The 8,759-nt window shown below is 46.8% G+C and overlaps 1 pseudogene; it reads right to left on the bottom strand.

The window, feature by feature from the left end:
* Window positions 1-7,630: 7,630 nt before the first annotated feature.
* LOC110302517 lies at window positions 7,631-8,453 on the bottom strand (annotated as a pseudogene).
* Window positions 8,454-8,759: the final 306 nt, after the last annotated feature.

Below are 8,759 nucleotides of genomic sequence, written 5' to 3' on the forward strand. Positions count from 1 at the left end.
GCCCTTTCCTAGAACTTTCTCAGGACAGAGCAATTTAAACACAATTACCTGACACCTACTACAAATTATATTTGGTAAAACAGGAAAGTGTGACAGAAGGCCGTATCTAGATTCAGGGTTCACTGACCAGATTGGGTTCTATAGCTATGTTCTGACATCGGAGAATAAACATGTCCTATAAGTTGAATGTAAATGCTTGTTACAGGAGGGTACAAAGTCACATCCAAGAACAATCCAGGGAACAAAATGCCCTTGAGGTAAAGGGCCCTCTGCCTTGTCTCCTGGAGCCTTCTCATGGTTCCCCAAGGCATTGTCCACCATGGGTCATTCTTTTGACTGTGTCCTGACAGGAAATGACCCAAGGGGATACACAGCTGCAGGAGAACCCTGGGGTGCTAGCCTAGGTCTGCTAGATTTAGTTACTGTGGTCTCAGGACAGTCCTCACCAAAAAGAGGCAGGGTGAGCAGAGGGGCAGGAGAACATGGGAAGGGGCAGGTTGACTGTAGAGTGGGATGGAGGAGAAACAGGAGCTCAGGAGGAGGGAACCAGAGAAGGGTAAGCAAGAGGAGGCCTGTGGTGCCTGTAGGAGAACTGAAGGGGATATATCTGGGAGCTACACCATTTTCCTTATAGGCTGGACACAGAGGGACTTGGAAGATATCCTGAGCACTGAGGGGAGAAGTGGTAATAGCCCCCAGTTGGGAGAACAGGCTGTTATAGCTTGTGGAGGGGACAGAGAGGTATAAGCTAGCCCATAGAATTGAAGCCAGAGACCCTCCCCAGGCCACAGTTGAGAATGAACCACTGGCTTATGAGTACAGGGGAAAGACAGACAGATCATTAGAATCCACCGTGGACTCACTATGTTCATCCTGTGTTCCGATCGGAGTACTTCGGAGTCTTTTCATGTAGACTTGCCTGAGGTCTGGGAACATCTTTGTTGAGTCTGGCTTGAGTGAGCTAGATACCTTGAAGTCACATGATCTGGGGTTAAGATGAAAAACAAAATAAAACACACCTTGAGTATAATTGTGTCACTGCTGAGGTCAGGACCACAGAGATCTAGGCAGTGCACAAGTTCTCCCGATAGGGAAGCGGGCACTGAAGTGGAATTGGAAGGGTTTTAAGGGAAAGAGCACCTCAGAAGAGAAAGGGAAGAGGTGGATCTATTGGGCAGCAGAGGCTGCCAAGAATCTTTTTAGTCTGAGGGATTGGGGATTCCAGAGTCAAAGATGAGTGGTGAAGGGTGTATTTGTTGGTGGAAACAGCTGGACTCTTCTGCTTACCTCCCCAGTCTTTGGCCAAAATGGTTGAGACACATGAGAATACTCCTTGAAGGGGGCAGCCCATCTTTCCTGCTAGCATATCTATGTCTAGTATGTGACATGATTTAATAATCATGTTGGGACCATGAAGTAAACAAGGACAGGGTCTTAGCAAACAGCACATCTGCTTACCATTTCCAGAGAATTATTACGAGGTCAACCTTGGATTTTTATTCACTTCTGGTTCTATACTATTAATATTTTAAAAACCAGTTCTTGTCACGTAAAATGGTAACATTTACTGGATATATGTTTATATGCCAGGGTGGAGCTGAACACGTTGCATGAACTTATTCTATTAGTACTTTTAACCCCATAAGGCAGATACTATCATTTTAGCTATAATATGCTTTAGCTTATATACTTATAATTATTTACTTATATACTTTTATATAAGTACTATAAATGGCTATATTCTCAAGTAGTGTGCTTATTTGCTTATATAGTAGTATTTATAACAGCACTGATTTTATAGGTGAGAAAACTAATATGTGGGCAGGCTAAGCGACTTTCTCAATGTCGTATATCATGTAAGTGGCAAAACAAGGTTTTAAACTAAGATGTTTGCGTTTGCATCCTAAATGCTTAAATGGTTTATGATTTGTAGACATTTTGACCACAGAGTCTGCATGGTAAGGACCAGAGAAGTTGCAGACCTTCTTATACTCAAATTAAGGCCGAGCCTCCCTTCTGAGTCCCCAGTCCAGGGTTGTATAATTACCACAGACCTCATACATGGTTTTTGAATTCGTGGCTAATAGAGAACTGGCTAAGAAAACTCTACCACCAAGATGTAGAATGGTTCGAAGTGATCATGGCAGGCTAGAATGGGGTTTGAAACCACTAAGGTGAAAGTTGCCAGAAGTATATGTGGGCTTGTACGTTTCGGTTCAGAGCCACCAGCTGGACAAGTGCCAGGTGGGAATGCTCTTGCAGGTTTTGCGGATGATGGTCCCAGGAGATCTCAGGATGAGTGAAAAGAGGGAGGGGGAGCAGGGGGTGGTTCTTCCCTGGACATCTCTACCCACAAGGGGAGTCAAGAACCAAACTGTCTTCTGAGGTGGACACTAAGTCAGGGACCTCTGGAGAAGGGGTATGCAAGCAAGACCTCCAACTGTCGCAGACTCAGTGAGACTACGACCAAGTGCACTGGGGTCTTCAGACCAGAGGCACAGCTAGTTCCTAGTCAGAAAAGGACAATCATCTGCATTTCCACCTTTAACAAGGTCCCCAGGGGCTCATGGGGGACCATTAAAGTCAGAAAAGTACCTTCACTAGGTCAGCAGGTTTTTCAGACTGGAGTACACATTATAAATCTCTCACCACGGGCTATGCTTGGAAATTTTGATTCAACTGCTTTGTGCTGGGACCATGTTTTCTTTCTTTTTCATTTCTGCCTTTTCCTTTCCTCCTTAACAAAAAACAAAAAACAAAAACCCTTCTCCTTCTTTAAAAGCAACACAGAACAAGACACAGTTTCTCATGTGTCCCTGGCCGACCTTGAACTTGCTAAACAGTGGAGGGTGACCTTGAACTTCTGATCCTCTTGCCTTCATAGCCTCAGTGCTGGGATTAAAGGTGTGTACCACCAAATTCAGTGTGTGGAGATGGAACCCAGCTACAAACTCAGCTACATTTCCAGCTCCTTCTCTGTCTCTCTTTGTTCCCCTCCCTCCCAACTATACCTAAGTTGTCCTCTGACTTGACTGAGAATCAGAATGATGGAGAGATCACTGAAACAGCATCACTAGTCTCACCCGCACAGTTTCTAATCCAACAGGCCCGATATTGGACCCAAGAACTTACATCTCTACCAAGTCCTCAAATGATGCTATTGCTGCTGGTTCCCTAGGACTCACAGAGAGAGGAGAGGCCAGAAGAGTGATCTAGATAGGACTTCCAAGAAGAATCACCATGTGTGAGGTAAAAGAAGAAGGAAAGAGACAGAGTGGCTTTAGCTATGGAGGTGAGCTGAAAGGAGAGCTCTTTCTGAGGTCTCCTCCGCCAGCTCCTTGTCTCCTTTCGGATGCTTTCTTCTGTGAAGTCCTAGCTGTTTTATTTCTCAGATTCTTCCATTTGAAGAATCTGCCCATGATCACATTAGGGGCCTTTTTTAGGGGCTCCTGCCATTGCTTGCAGGATGAAGTGTGTTCCTCTCAGTGGAGCATCCAGGGGCCAGGACCCTCTGCTCCTTCTCTTCACTGGACTCTGCTCCGGTCATCATGATCTACTTGCCAATCTTCACTTAATTTTGCCCCTGTATTGTGTTTGACGTCCTCTCCCCTTTCCGCATCTTTTAATTTCTACCCGACAGATTAGATGAATTTCAGTATAGACAGTGTCTTAGTTAGGGCTTCTATTGCCGTGAAGAGACTCCAGGACCACAGCAGCTCTTATAAAGGAGAGCAGTTAAATGGTGCTCACTTACAATTCAGAGGTTCAGTTCATTATCAGCATGGCAGGAAGCATGGCAGCGTGCAGGCAGACATGGTGCTGGAGACGGAGCTCAGAGTTCTACATCAGCAGGCAGTAGGAAGAGAGAGTGACACTAGGCCTGACCTCAAAGCCCAGTGACATACTTCCTCCAACAACACTACACCTACTCCAACAAGGCCACACCTCCTTACAGTGCCAGTCCCTAGGGGCCTGTAGGGTCAAATTACCACAGACAGGCCATCTTTTAATTTTATATTTCTTTCTGTTCCATCCATGGTCACCTACCTCCAACTTCTGGCTCAGTTCAAGCATTGCTTTTCTTACCCAAACCTACTGTGATAGTAACCTCCTCCCAGTTCTTATATATGACATAATGTCACATTTCTTTACACAGATGGGCTCAGTTGCTTCCCTGTCTCTGTGTGACCTCCTCTGAGCAGAGAAGTGGGCAGGGCGAGGTAATCACAGTGCTAACTGGACATATTTTAGCCCATAGTGTCTCTCAGCTGTGTCCTTTTTGTATCTGGCCTGCCCCTTCTCTAGCACGGAAGACAAAGAAACCTTGTCTCATTGTTGCAGTCTTCTTGGGGAACACCAGTTGATTTGGTCCCTCCTATAATCCTTGTGATGGATCGTTGGTGTCTTTATAGGTCCAGTTAGCACTATGATTACCTCACTTTAGGCAAAAATCATTTGGCATATTTCTCTGCCTAGATTAGCAGTTCCTAACTCCTCCATGGAGAGCCAAGGGTGAGGTCTGTTAAAGGCCAACATTGAACGTTTCTCTTTCCAGCTTCCTTGAGTGTGACATACTGCAAGGGACCCACCTAAACAGATGTAAGATTGAAACTCAGCCTTCTGACACTGCTGGTGGCTGGGAGCTGGTAACTCCCAAGGCTCTCAACTCACAGAGGGTAAGGTCTGAGTCAGTTACTACTGGACAGCCAACAGTACAACAAACAGAAGAAATGGCCTAGACAGTGGGTTGGGCAAGAGGGCTGGGGTAGAAGTCTGACAATATTATAATATTGCTATACTGGCAGGTCCTTCTGATCTTCACAACGGAAGGAGCCATCCCTCCATTCTCCGTGAGGTCCCAGGGAGGGAGGGAGGCTTGTGGTAAGATTCCCTGGCCCACAGACAAGGAATCCACGGATCATAAGGAATCTCACAGTAGATTAAGGTGCAGCTGGATTTGAACGCAGCCCAACTTCCTCACCCTCCTCAATATGCTGCCTCTTAAAAAATGTTCAAACATGTACAAACCCATGCAGGGTGCAAATGCAAATTATTCCTTCTGGAAGCATAAAATAGCCAACTGGTGATGGGAACTTGGCAGGGATGGGATGGGATGAGTCACAGGCAGCTTTCTGAGAGAGCAGCTTTGTTCTGTATGGCTGATGGAGAGGGAGGCACGGCAGGCAGCAAGTCAGGGGGGATGCTGGGAAGAGAACTGTGGGTGGGGCCCTGGCACTGGGACAGAAGCAATGAGATACCCAAAGCTGGAGCTGTGTATGTGTGTGGTATGGATGATGTACAACATGGTTAGGTAGCACATGTATGCACATGTATGTATGTGGGACATGGATAATATGTGTAGGGGGCATGGGTATGTGTGTAGGATGTGTCAGGGCAGTTTGCAATGGTGTGTGTATTTGCAAAGGGGAGTTCTGTTATATCAGAAAATTGTTGATGAAAGGTTTTTAATATTTTTCTTCTCACCTGTGCATAGGTAGCATTTGTCCCTCCTCCTCCCCGCCCCAACACATTGTGGAGTGGTGACTCAGATGTGCGTTTATGTAATGCACTTAGCTAGTTAAGTATATATGTTTGCTTTAGCACACATGTAACTCACAGTCTGCTTTGGCTGCCTTCGGGGACTCAGGCAGTGCTATTGGGAGGCTGCCATTTCTATTCTCAGCTCCATTATCCTTGCTGTTGGACCGTGTGTAGACTCTGTCCATGTGATGGTCCTCAGCTTGAATCCTCAGCTTCACAAACTCCTAACTTCAAACCTACTGAAAAGAAAACTTTTTACTTGTATTTGCATAAAAGCCCAAATTGAATCCCACTGAAAAGCTTAGGCCATGTGTCCATCCCTGAACTAATCACTGTGGTCCACAGGATAGAATGTTTGATTGGCATCCCAGGCCACCTGCTCATCTCTAAGCAGAGGAGCCAGGCTTAGCACCACACACAGGGGCCCACTTGGGGATGGTGGTGCTGAAGGGATGGGTGGATACTGAGTAGACAGGCACAATGCCTGTTTCTTGGCTTTCAGTCATTGCTCAGTATAAGGCTTCTGGCCTTCAATCTCAACCCAGTCTGTGGCTGGCTTTCTTACTTCTCTTTCCCCCATGCTTCTCAGGAGGGAAAGTTGTTTAAGACTGATGCTCTGGGATGTGAAGGAGCTGAGAGGTCAGTGAAGGTGAGCTGGCTCAGAGAAGGGTCAGAGCTGCGAGTGGTCACTTCCTGTTGGGTGTGAAGAGGAAGGACACTGAGGAATTGTCTCTTAGGTCTTCACATCCTGCTTGTGAGGTGGGTACCGCTTATCTGAGAGAGTGCCACTGAGAAATGAAGAGGCAAGTCTGGGTAGAAATTCATACCCCTTATGATCTCTGCTTCCTGTAAGGCAGCAAGACCCCTTATGACCTCTGCTTCCTGTAAGGCAGTGAGACCAGTGGGGACAAATCTTGGCTCTGGAAAGAACCTCATTCTTGTGGTAACACTGTGAGTTGCTGGATCAGATCTTCTAGAAGCAGCCCCTGTACTTACTGTTTGAATTCCAGATGGAGATGGTGAGGTCTGTCCTGCTGAGATCCTAGAATGGCCAACCCAAACAGATCCAGGAAAAATGGGCTTTGGGATGTTCAAGAAGCTTAGATTTCCAGGACTGGTAACTAAAATACTGATATCTTTTACTCGGTATACAGCAAATAGCACCTGCTCCAACAGCCCATGGCCAGTCTGGTTCCTTTCCGTGGCCTTTGGTCTGGGATTTTTTGGGGAAGACTCCTTTGGTCTGGGATCATAGGAAGAATTCTTGGCCCTAACCACAAAGACAGACAAAGATTGATGGCCTGGAGAAGTAAGTGAAAGCTCAGCTACTCCCTGAGCTCAGCTACTCCCCATCTCCTTCCTCTTCTTCTGGACGAGAAGGCCACCATGACTCTGATGCCTCTGTTCATCTCTCTGCTTCTGCCCTGATTCCTGGTGTTCACTATGAGGCCTCCTGCCCTGAAGCAGGTGATAGAGGGAGAGGTGATGTATTAGATTGTTTATTGGTGTGTCCAGTATATCTCAGCTGAAGTGGCGGTGGTCGGGGAGAATGAGTGACAAGCCTGAGCATGCCCGTAGGAGAGAAAATGTTGAATTTTGTTTTACTTGATCTTTCTAAGCTATAACATATATTGGTTTCTATGGTTAGGAACTCTGACTTGAGAGAGCAGGATGAACCTGCGTTCCTTCTATACACTGTAAACAGTTTAGTCATAATACCTGACTCAAATTATCATCTGTAAAATGGAGATGTTAATAATGTTTACCACACAGATTTTTGAAAGGATTAAGGAAGAGGATATTTATATATAATTTAATTTCTGGCCTGTAGCTAGCTACTATTTAAAAAAAACCCTTTACTTTTTATATATTTATTATCTTTTTTTGTGAAAAACCAAACCTCAAAAACTCACTTTAATCACAACCTAACAGCGCCAGGTGCAATGTCTGGGGACAGACTCTGGGTACAATGCTGTGTGACAACCACACACTCACACATGGCTCTGAGAAAGCCCCCAAGGGGGACTTACCTTCAGGGACTGAGCCAAAGGAGGGGGGAGGGGACTGGGGTACTCCATAGGGGAAGGTGCTACTTCTTGGCAAAAGAGATCTTCATAGCATTGTTTTGTGTGATCTTAAAGCCTTGCAGGGCATCTCGTGCTGCTCCAGCCTGCACTTCATCGTCAAATTCCATGAAGGCGATGTCATGGCGTACCAGACGTACCTCCTTGAAGCCAGGGAACTGGTTGAAAAGCATGGAGAGCATGAGCTCGTTGGTCTCCTCAGGCAGGTTGGTGAGGAACAGGATGTGATTGGGTGGATTCATGGAGAAAGGCTGGGCAGGTGGCATCTGCCCAGGCATGAGCTGCAGTGGGGGCATGGCCCCGGGGGGGATCTGGCCAGGAGCAAGGCCTGGTGGCGGCATGTAGAGAGGCTGTCCTGGCATGTGGTGCATGATGTGGGGTACCCGAGTCATCGGTGGCATGCCCAGTACGGGCTGGACAGCATTCACCACGGGGGACAGCTGCCCCACCCTGAACAGCCTTTTTGGCAGCAGGTTTCTCCTGACTCTTGGGCTTCCTCTTCTCTCGTTTGCGATCTCTCTCCACAAAGGTGCCCTTCATCTTGGCAATGATGTCCGAGTCAGCCTTTGCGTACTGGATATGCATGGGCTTGTCGTAGAAAGGGAAGCCCTGCATGGAGCACAGGGTGTTGGTGGCGCTGCTGACCTCCTTGAAGATGACGAAGGCCTGGCCCCTCATCTTCAGGCTCTGAGACACCAGGATATCCAGGATCTGGCCAAACTGGGAGAAGATGGCATATAGGGACTTCTTGAGCTCACCTTTCTTGATCTTCTCGTTGAGACTGTTGCTATAAATAGTGTGGTTGGGATGGGTCTCGGGAACTGCCATGGTGTGAGATGTTCAGGTACGGTTTAAAGAGGAGGAAAAAGCGACTTTAGCCCTAAGTTTCCCAAATTCTTTGTTCCAAAGGGCTGATGGGCTCCGCTCAGGGCTCTTTCTTCCAAGAGGAAGTCGGGTAAGCTATTTATTACTTTTTATTTTTGTGTATCTTTTAGTGTTTTGCCTGATGTATGTATTGCATAACTTGTGCACCTGAAGAGGAGAGAAGAGGGCGTCAGATCCCCTGGTACTGAGGTTGTAAGCCATTGTGAGCCACCACGTGGGAGCTGAGAAATGAACCTGGGTCTTCTGTAA

Source organism: Mus caroli, chromosome 9 (genome assembly GCF_900094665.2).
Source record: "Mus caroli chromosome 9, CAROLI_EIJ_v1.1, whole genome shotgun sequence".
NCBI classification, from domain to species: Eukaryota; Metazoa; Chordata; class Mammalia; order Rodentia; family Muridae; genus Mus; species Mus caroli.